We start from the raw sequence: 10,934 nt of genomic DNA, 5'->3' as shown, positions 1-10,934 counted from the left end.
GGGTGCTTGGTACCCTTGAGCTTGTTCCTCTTGGGTGCTTGGACGCCCTGGACGGTTGGTGGTGTTTGGAGCTCAATCATTGTGATGTAAAGCTCCGGCCAAGCGTCGGGGTCTCCAATTAGGTTGTGGAGATCGCCTCGAGCAATTTGACGGGTACCGGTGACCGCCCACAAGGGTTGCCAAAGTGTACGGGTTCGGTGACCGCCCCCAAGGGTTGCCATTTGTACGGGTTCGGTGGCCGCTGTCGGTGTCAAAACCGGCGGATCTCGGGTAGGGGGTCCCGAACTATGCGTCTAAGGCTGATGGTAACAGGAGGCGGCGAACACAATGTTTACCCAGGTTCGGGCCCTCTCGATGGAGGTAATACCCTACTTCCCGCTTGATTGATCTCGATGATATGAGTATTACAAGAGTTGATCTACCACGAGATCGTAGAGGCTAAACCCTAGAAGCTAGCCTATGATTCTGATTGTTGTTGTCCTACGGACTAAACCCTCTGGTTTATATAGACACCGAAGGGGGCTAGGGTTACACAGAGTCAGTTACAGAGAAGGAGATCTACATATCCAAATCGCCAAGCTTGCCTTCCACGCAAAGGAGAGTCCCACCCGGACATGGGACGAAGCCTTCAATCTTGTATCTTCATAGTCCAACAATCCGGCCAAAGTACATAGTCCGGCTGTCCGAGGACCCCCTAATCTAGGACTCCCTCAGTAGCCCCTGAACCAGGCTTCAATGACGATGAGTCCGGCGTACAGATTGTCTTCAGCATTGCAAGGCGGGTTCCTTCTCCGAATACTCCATAGGAGATTTTGAACACAAGGATTGTGTCCGGCTCTATAAAACAAATTCCACATACCACCATAGAGAGTATAATATTCCCCAAATCTAATCTGCTGACAACTTTTCATAATGTGACATCCTGCCGTGGTCTGGTCATTACGAACCGTTTTTCCCAGCCTGCCACTGCACGTGTTGCGACGCGGTTTTATTGGCATGTCTTGTCAAAGCAGAGATCGTGTTCCCCTTATCACAGGATTCTCATCAATACGGGTGTGGGTAACCCAATCATGCTTTTTAGTATGACTCCTCGATTTTAGGCAAGTTCCAAACGGTCACGCGGAGGACGCTTGATATTCACCCTCTTTATAAAGGGGCCAAGGCCTGTCCTTTTCTTCTCGCGCTCGATCCTTCCCCTCCCCCACCTCGAGTTCCAACACCCAAGGCTCAGGCTAAGCGCTTCGGACCTCCAACCATGTCCGGACCCAACCTTCAAGGTCGGTGGATGGCCTCCTCTGTCACAGAGGAGGACATCAAGAAGCTAAAGGAAGCCAGGTATCTGATCGCCGAAATCTCGCACAAGCTGCGTGCTCAAGGACAGGTCATCCCCACTCCCGATCCCAACGAGAGTGTCGTATTTGTTTCCCACTTCCTCCGAGGGCTAGGCTTTAGTCTTGATCCCTTTGTAAGAGGGCTTATGTTCTATTACAGGCTCGATTTCCACGACCTAGCTCTAGATTCCATCCTTCACATCTCGTCGTTTATCGTCGTGTGTGATGCCTTCCTCCGCATCACCCCACACTTCGGCTTATGGCTCAAGACCTTCAATGTGAAGCCGAAGGCGATCGATGGGCGACACGTAGAATGCGGAGGTATGATACGTCTCCAATGTATCTATAATTTTTGATTGCTCCATGCTATATTATCTACTGTTTTGGACATTATTGGGCTTTATTATACACTTTTATATTATTTTTGGGACTAACCTACTAACCGGAGGCCCAGCCCAGAATTGCTGTTTTTTGCCTATTTTAGGGTTTCAAAGAAAAGGAATATCAAACAGAGTCCAAACGGAATGAAACCTTTGGGAACGTGATTTTTGGAAGGAACAAGACCCAGGAGACTTGGACCCTACGTCAAGCAACCAACAGGGAGGCCACGAGGTAGGGGGCGCACCTACCCCCCACCCCCAGGCGCGCCCTCCACCCTCGTGGGCCCCTGTTGCTCCACCGACGAACTTCTTCCTCCTATATATACCTATGTACCCCCAAACGATCAGATACGGAGCCAAAACCCTAATTCCACCGCCGTAACTTTCTGTATCCACGAGATCCCATCTTGTGTCCTGTTGCGGAGCTTGGCCGGAGGGGGCATCGATCACGGAGGGCTTCTACATCAACACCATAGCCTCTCCGATGAAGTGTGAGTAGTTTACCTCAGACCTTCGGGTCCATAGTTATTAGCTAGATGGCTTCTTCTCTCTTTTTGTATCTCAATACAAAGTTCTTCCCCTCTCTTGTGGAGATCTATTCGATGTAATCTTCTTTTGCGGTGTGTTTGTTGAGACCGATGAATTGTGGGTTTATGATCAAGTTTATCTATGAACAATATTTGAATCTTCTCTGAATTCTTTTATGTATGATTGGTTATCTTTGCAAGTCTCTTAGAATTATTAGTTTGGTTTGGCCTACTAGATTGATCTTTCTTGCAATGGGACAAGTGCTTAGCTTTGGGTTCAATCTTGCGGTGTCCTTTCCCGGTGACAGTAGGGGCAGCAAGGCACATATTGTATTGTTTCCATCGAGGATAATAAGATGGGGTTTTTATCATATTGCATGAGTTTGTCCCTCTACATCATGTCATCTTGCTTAAGGCGTTACTCTGTTCTTATGAACTTAATACTCTAGATGCATGCTGGATAGCGGTCGATGTGTGGAGTAATAGTAGTAGATGCAGGCAGGAGTCGGTCTACTTGTCTTCACGTGATTCCTATATACATGATCATACCTAGATATTCTCATAACTATGCTCAATTCTATCAATTGCTCAACAGTAATTTGTTCACCCACTGTAAAATACTTATGCTCTTGAGAGAAGCCACTAGTGAAACCTATGGCCCCTGGGTCTATCCTCATCATATTAATTTTCCAATACTTAGTTATTTTCATTGCTTTTATTTTACTTTACATCTTTATCATAAAAATACCAAAAATATTATCTTATCATATCTATCAGATATCACTCTCGAAGTGACCGTGTAGGGATTGACAACCCCTTATCGCGTTGCTTGCGGGGATTTATTTGTTTTGTGCAGGTACGAGGGACTCGCGCGTAGCCTCCTACTGGATTGATACCTTGGTTCTCAAAACTGAGGGAAATACTTACGCTACTTTGCTGCATCACCCTTTCCTCTTCAAGGGAAAACCAACGCAGTGCTCAAGAGGTAGCAAGGTGCCATAATAAGCAAAGGCGCCGATGCTCTATGGCCAAAGGGTTCCTTCCCGGAGGTGTCCAACTTATGGCAGCGGGAGTGGCTTTACATCACAGCTCCCCGAGGTACAAAGTGGGCAGCTACCCCCGCGTTCCGCTCGGGTCCCCCGCCACAACTGGCGTCATGGGTCAACAAGGGGCTAGACTGAGGCCAGTTAATGACGTGCTGACATTGCAAAGTCGCATCCGAGATCTCCTCAAGAGGGATGTCAGTCTTGTCAAGGTAATGCAAGTTATGCTGGTTCGTCATGTCCTACCATGCCAACGTCGATCTCTCCGTATGTGGGAGTTCAACCCGGAAGGACCGCGAACTATTCAGCAATTCTTCGGCGTGGCGCTCGAAGAGATGTATGGATTGTTCTTAGGATCACAAATAAAGTGTCTGGACACCACCAAGGATGCGGGTCTCAATTGCAACCGTTTAGATACCCACGTAAGTAATTCTGCAGTCGAACATGTTGTCTTTTTATTTGTCATAACATGATTCTGAAAAAATCGCTCTCAGCTAGGACTGGATAAGAAAGATGGAGAGGATCAGGTGTTCGGCCCCCCTTCACGAAGGCTCATCGGATCCAGTACTAGCCAGGATGCTTGAGAACGCACCTTATCAAGTGCCATTAGGGGAAGATAAAGGGAGGAATAAAGAAGTTGAAAGCGGGCTTCACACATTACTCATCCAAACCGGGGGAATTAGTGTCTCCGCGAAAGAGGATAATCGGGGAGAAGAATCTAGAATCCCCTCTCCCCAAGGAAGGAAAAGGACCGTCTCTGAAGACTTGGAAACGAAGGTTTCCAAACGAGGGAAGAAACCTTCGCTAGGGGGCCCTGCCCCGGAGGGCGTCCTTACTGCACAGTGCCCGCAAGGGGGCCAGCCCTCCACCGAGCTATAAGTGAACAAGAGTACTTTGGTAAATATATCCTGCTTTATCTACGAGGACAATAACCGAGACATATATCTTGCAGTCCGGCTCGTAGCCCTTCTCGACAGAGTTCATCTTCGGGGGATCTTCTTCCGGACATGATGGAGAGCGAAACGCCTCCCCCTATCTCCCCGCCTCCTGGGGCGGACGACCCTGAGGTGTCATCACGGAGGATTTCTCCTGATCCGCCAAGGCCAGAAGGTAACCCTTCGGCCACACGAAGTCCAGAGTATTCAGCTCCTAAGGAGAGCAACAGAAAGAGTCCGGGACTGTCCGGTGCACAACCGGACACACTTATGGGTCTTTTGGAGCAAGCGGCTATCTTAGAGGTGCATCGTACTTTAATGGGTATGGTGGTTGAGAGGATTTCATCCGCGAAAAGTGGGTTGCATGAAGCTTTTACGAGCCTGCTAAGAGGCTTTGAGGTACGCAAAGTAATATACAATTTTTTTGACGGTACCGCACACGCTAGGTGTGCTCTATACGGATAGTAGCCCTTGAGACTCTGGTTGCTGTCCAGAGGTGGCAAACAGAGGATCATAGTCCCAGGTAATGATCGCGCTACTTTCATGTGCAGGCGGCTGAGGGTCCGGTGGCTGGCCGAACTGCTGAGTTTGCCAGACTGAGGCAGCAGCTTGACGCGGCAGATGCTGACATTGCGCTTGTGAACAAGCGCCTTGACGAGGCCCAGGGTATGTGTTTTCGGGTGGTTAACTAATATTAAGAGGAGCATGATGCTAGTATCTATAATATGTTGTGACTGCAGATGGAGCTGCCGCCATGGAAACCCTTCGGGCGGAACTTGCCCGAGCCAAGGAGTAAGCCAGGAGAAGTGATGCGGCCGCCCTAAAGGTGGCCGAACACTTAAGAGCCGAACATGCTGCTCATCGCCAGAGCAAAGATAAAATAGCCAAGATGAGTGTTGAGCTGAAAGATGCCGCCGGCCGATATGAGCTTCTTGAAAAGGAAAGCCAAGCGAAAGCGGCTGACCTGAAGAAAGCCTTGGAAGCAGCCAAGGAAACCTGCTCTAAAATCAGAGCGGCGAAGGAGGAGCTCCGTCAAGCCAGAGATATCACGGCTGGGAAGCCCTTTTTGTTGCGGACGAAGTTCGAAGATCCGAAGTATGCCCCTCTAGATCAATTATGGAGTGTTGCAGACGCGTACTTGGACTTGGCAATGAGTGCTGGTGATGCGACTGAGTTTTTCAAAGATCAGAAAGATCATGAAGTGGAAAGATTGTTCTGGTCGCAGTTCAGTGCTCCAACGCGTCCACTGCTATTAAATGAACAAATGGCCGAGTGGGCCAAGCTCCATAGGTTGTCCGGACTTGCCAGGAGGTCTATCGTGGATCATCTTTGGCCGCAGGCACCAAGGCCGAATAGTTATTTTGGTTTAGTGCAACGGTTCCTTGGTGTTGTGCCGCAAATCGACGTTGTGAATAGGTCGGCGTGCATAGAGGGTGCGCGGATGGCTCTTGCCCGTGTTAAGACATACTGGGCAGAGATGGAGGCCACCGCTATTGCAACCCGAGATCCGGTCGTAGCCAGGTCTCGGTTGAGCACTATTTTGAAGAAGTCCTAGAAGGCGCTCATTTAATAGAGGCGCAGTGCTCGAAGAGTATCATGTTCGAGTGACATGTATCCCAATTGTAAAAACAATGCTATTTGGATTATAAAGGTTGTGTTTATACTTTTGCCTAAAAGTATTATGATGCCTCCTGTGCGGTCGTGTATGTATATAACCTGAAAGTTTGCAGTCGTCGGCTTTAGCCCCCACGCACATAATGCGGGGGTGTTCGGAAAAGCGCGTATTCACACTTGACCCAACATCTTGGTCCATTAAGGAGGTGATAGCGCGGTGAACAAGGCAATCGGACTATATAGCTTTAACACTTTCACTTAGCCATAGGAGTTTGACGGTGGGGCTACTATATAGCCCTGGTACTTCTGCGCTCATCCGAATACGGTGCGCGTACATACATGACCCGGAAACCGGTCCTTCGTTAATGCGGAGGAATCACGAAGATTCCGCTGAGTCGTCGAGTGGTTGACCAGTCTCGCGCTTTATCATGACAGTCAGTTTTCGGCCTTCTCTACTGAGGTGCTCATCCGGATGAACCAGGGCACAATCGCAGTAGTTCTCCCGGTGCCACCTTAGTCGATATAGCGAAATGTAAGGTAGCAAAACACGGGAGCCGGGCAAACCCAACTATTGACCAAAGACATGATTCGGAGATGATGCATATAAGGCCAAACTTGCGACGTCGAACACTCCCTAAGGTGTTCGGACTTTACAACATATACTGGGCTGAGTAACGCCCTCGATGATGAGCCCTGATTTTCCAGGTACTTGCATTAGTCTGACGTGACAAAATGACAAATAACGCCAGCATCCCTTTCGGTTGTGTTGAGTATCCAGAGGGAGTGAAGCAATGAGAGACAGTAAAAAAGGTTTACACATGGTCTTAATCTAAAAAGAAGCCTTTGAGCAGGGCCCTGCTGCACGTCTGCGCCTGTGTCCCCGTTGTGCCGTATCCTGGACGGGTGTAGCACGATGATCATCTGTAAAAGAGAAAAACGCAGGTGAAAGTCTTCGTGCGAAAAATTGGTTATTCTTAATGAACCATTAAAATGCAATCTAAATAGGGTCAAGCCGAACTGTAGCCCTTTTTACATGTGGGAAGCCCCTAGCACCACCTATGGGGGTATATCCATCGACCCAATCTCAGGTTTATCTGAGCTATTACAGCTAGTGGTGCGCCGGACTCGTCTAACCGTGTCTGCGGTCTTGACGACCGATCATTTCTTCTGGTTGGAGAGGTTGTTCAGTGATTGGCTGCTAGAGTCGCCACATATTCCTCCGTACGTGAGGAACGCTCTATGTTTCCGCTAACTATGATGATGCCACATGGACCGGGCATCTTAAGCTTAGCATAAGCGTAATGCGGTACTGCATTAAAATGAGCGAAGGTCGTTCTTCCGAGTAGTGCGTGATGGCCGCTTCGAAATGGAGCGATGTCAAAGGTTAATTCTTCGCTTTGGAAGTTGTCGGGAGAACCGAATACAACCTCTAGTACTAGAGAGCCTGTGCAGCGGGCCTCTGGGCCTGGTATTACTCCTTTAAAGGTAGTATTGCTTTGGCTGGTTCTTGTTGGGTCTATCCCCATTTTGCGGGCGGTGTCCTGATATATCAGATTAAGACTACTGTCGCCGTCCATCAGGACTCGGGTGAGATGGTATCTGTCAATTATTGGGTCTAGCACCAAGGCAGCTGATCCTCCGTGTCGGATACTAGTCGGGTGATCCCTGCGATCAAAAGTGATCGGGAAGGCCGACCAAGGGTTGAACTTGGGGGTGACGGGCTCCACGACGTATATGTCTCGGGGTGTGCGCTAGCGCCTCCTCTTCGGTATGTGAGTTGCGTAAATCATGTTCACTGTTTTGACCTCTGGTGGGAATTTTTTCTGTCCCCCAGTGTTCGGCTGGCGAGGCTCATCCTCGTCTTCGCTTGGTGTCTCCCTTCCCTTGTGTTCGGCATTTAGCTTGTCGGCCTGCTTGAAGACCCAGCATTCTCTGTTGGTGTGATTTGCAGATTTGTCGGAGGTGCCATGAATCTGCCATAATCTGTCTAGAATCTTGTTTAGGCTGGACGATCCATCTCTGCTGTCTTTAAATGTCTTTTTCCGTTGACCGGGTTGAGAGCCCCTGAATCCGACGTTTACCGTCGTGTTGTCTGGGCTGTCTTTGTTGTTTCGACGCTTGCTTTTATTGCGTCGCGGTTTCCCGTTGCCATCCCTGACTTCGGATGTGCCTGGGTTGCTGGTGCCGCTACGGACTAGCCAACTGTCTTTGCTCACGCAAAAGCGGGTGATAAGGCTTGTTAGGGCTCTCATTGTCCTTGGTTTTTCCTGGCCGAGGTGTCTGGCGAGCCATTCGTCCCAGACACTGTGCTTGAAAGCCGCTAAGGCTTCGGCATCCGGGCAGTCGACGATTTGATTCTTCTTCGTGAGAAATATGTTCCAAAGCTTTCGGGCTGACTCTTTGGGTTGTTGAATTATGTGACTTAAATCGTCTCCGTCCGGAGGTCGGACATACGTCCCTTGAAAATTGGCCCTAAAAGCATCCTCAAGCTCTTCCCAGCTTCCAATTGAGTTTTCGGCGAGGCTTTTCAGCCAGTGCTGAGCTGGTCCTTTCAACTTGAGGGGCGGGTATTTGATGGCGTGGAGATCATCTCCGCGAGCCATGTGGATGTGAAGGATAAAGTCCTCAATCCAGACACAGGGTCTGTCGTTCCGTCGTATGCCTCTATGTTCACGGGTTTGAATCCCTCTGGAAATTCATGGTCCAGCACCTCATCGATGAAGTATAGGGGATACGCGGCACCCCTGTATTTGGATGTGTCATGGCATTCTTCAGACGGTTGTAGCATTTGGTTTTGATTCCGAGCTATTATTCGGTCAGTATAGTCGTTTGGGCGGCCATGATTCTGTGCCGGAGTGCGCTTCCTAGATCCGTAGATAGACCTGGCCATACCGGCTTTTTTGTGCAGGTCTTCACGTAAATCGTGTGCTAACTTGTGTGCGACGTTGTTAGCCGCCCTGTCGCGGCCACGGGGTGGTCGATCCGGCTGATCGGTCGTTTTATTTTTCGGCTGAATGGGCTCTAAAGCCTCGTCGTCGAATTCAGGCAGCAGCTTGCGCTTTGGATAGCTCTTTGTGTGGCGACCGCTGTCGTACTTTTCTTCAGTGTCAAGCACTTTGTTCCATCTGCTGTTGAGCGCATTCTGCGCGGCCTTAAGCCTTTGCTTCTGCTTCTTCAGGCTCCTCGCGGTGGCGATAAGCCTTCTATGGAGGTTCTCTTGTTCCAAGTGCCTTTCCGGGATGATGTGTGCATCGTCGTCTGGACTGTTCTCCTCTCCGGAGGCAGGTTGATGAGCTTTACCCTTGGCGTCGCCGTGATCGGACAGCGGCTCTGTACTATGTTCGCCGTCCACTGGCTCATCCTGCTCCATCGCTAGGTCCATGTGGCCGTCGTTTCCTTTGGAGTCGACTGGGGTATTATTATTTCTTGTGTTGTTATCGCTGTTTTTGCTGAGGCGGGATTTGGAGCAGCGCCTACGTCGTCGCTTTGGTTGCTTCTCAAGGGGACTATCCTTCGCTGCATCCTCTCGTTCCTCGTCGTTGTTTTCTTTGGGTGTATCCACCATGTATATATCGTGTGATGAAGTGGCTGTCCAGCGCCCTGTGGGCGGTGGTTCCTGTTTCTCTCCTGCATCGCCGTGCATACCGTCGATGTCTTCGGAGTCGAAATCAAGCATGTCGGTTAAGTCGTCGACAGTGGCTATTAAGTCGGTGGTGGGTGGGGAACAAATTCCTTCGTCGTTCGCTTCCCACTCGAGTCGGACATAGTTCGGCCGAGGGTCTCCTGACAAGGAGAGAGACTTCAATGAATCTAGCACATCGCCCAAGGGCGAGTGCTGAAAAATAACTGCGGAGGTAAACTCCATGATCGATGCCCAATCAAATTGGATAGGCACGGACACAGGCGGTTCAGAGCCTATGGCCGGGGACAAATCCAAGGGTCCGGTAACACAGGTCTCATAGGAGGTGAAGTCAGTATTCAGCTCTATCGCCGCTGAGTGTGCGGCCTCCATGGCGGGGTCCATCCACCCGTCCTCGGATGGCACGATCTGCTCCGGATTGAGGGCCGGAGTAACCGCAGGTGCGATCTCCCGAACACAGCCCGATGGCAGAGCTAAGTTAGGCTCGTTGTGACTGTGTGGCGCACCTGACATGAGCTCGAATCCATCGAAGATCAAGTCTCCACGGATATCGACAGTGTAGTTCAAGCTTTCAAATCTGACTTGATGGCCAGGGGCGTAGCTATCGATCTGCTCTAGATGGCCAAGCGAGTCGGCCCGCAGTACGAAGCCGCCGAATACGAAGATCTGTCCGGGGAGAAAAACCTCACCCTGGATCACATCATTGTCGATGATCGAAGGAGCCATCAAGCCTTTATCGTGACGGCACGGTGGAACTCTCAATGAAAGCATCAATGTTGGTGTCAAAACCGGTGGATCTCGGGTAGGGGTCCCGAACTGTGCGTCTAAGGCTGATGGTAACAGGAGGCGGGGGACACAATGTTTACCCAGGTTCGGGCCCTCTCGATGAAGGTAATACCCTACTTCCTGCTTGATTGATCTTGATGATATGAGTATTACAAGAGTTGATCTACCACGAGATCGTAGAGGCTAAACCCTAGAAGATAGCCTATAATTCTGATTGTTGTTGTCCTACAGACTAAACCCTCTGGTTTATATAGACACCAGAGGGGGCTAGGGTTACACAGAGTCGGTTACAGAGAAGGAGATCTACATATCCGAATCGCCAAGCTTGCCTTCCACGCAAAGGAGAGTCCCACCCGGACACCGGACGAAACCTTCAATCTTGTATCTTCATAGTCCAATAGTCCGGCTGTCCGAGGACCCCCTAATCCAGGACTCCCTCAACCGCCCCCAAGGGTCTTGCCGAGTAGGACACAAACCCTAAACGAACACAAGAATCACCTAAAAAAGGAGCAAGAGCCCTCCCGCCGGTAAGGACCGAGATCCACCACACCTTCATCGCCCTATGGCCACATAAGACGAGGTAGATCGTCGGCGGTGCCGGCGGGAGGCGAGCAAACCCTAGTCGCCCTCACGAGAAGCAGAGGCAAAGGGGTACGAGACATGCTTTGTCTATTTTAT

This window comes from Triticum aestivum, chromosome 7A (genome assembly GCF_018294505.1).
Source record: "Triticum aestivum cultivar Chinese Spring chromosome 7A, IWGSC CS RefSeq v2.1, whole genome shotgun sequence".
NCBI classification, from domain to species: Eukaryota; Viridiplantae; Streptophyta; class Magnoliopsida; order Poales; family Poaceae; genus Triticum; species Triticum aestivum.
This window is presented reverse-complemented; position numbering follows the sequence as displayed.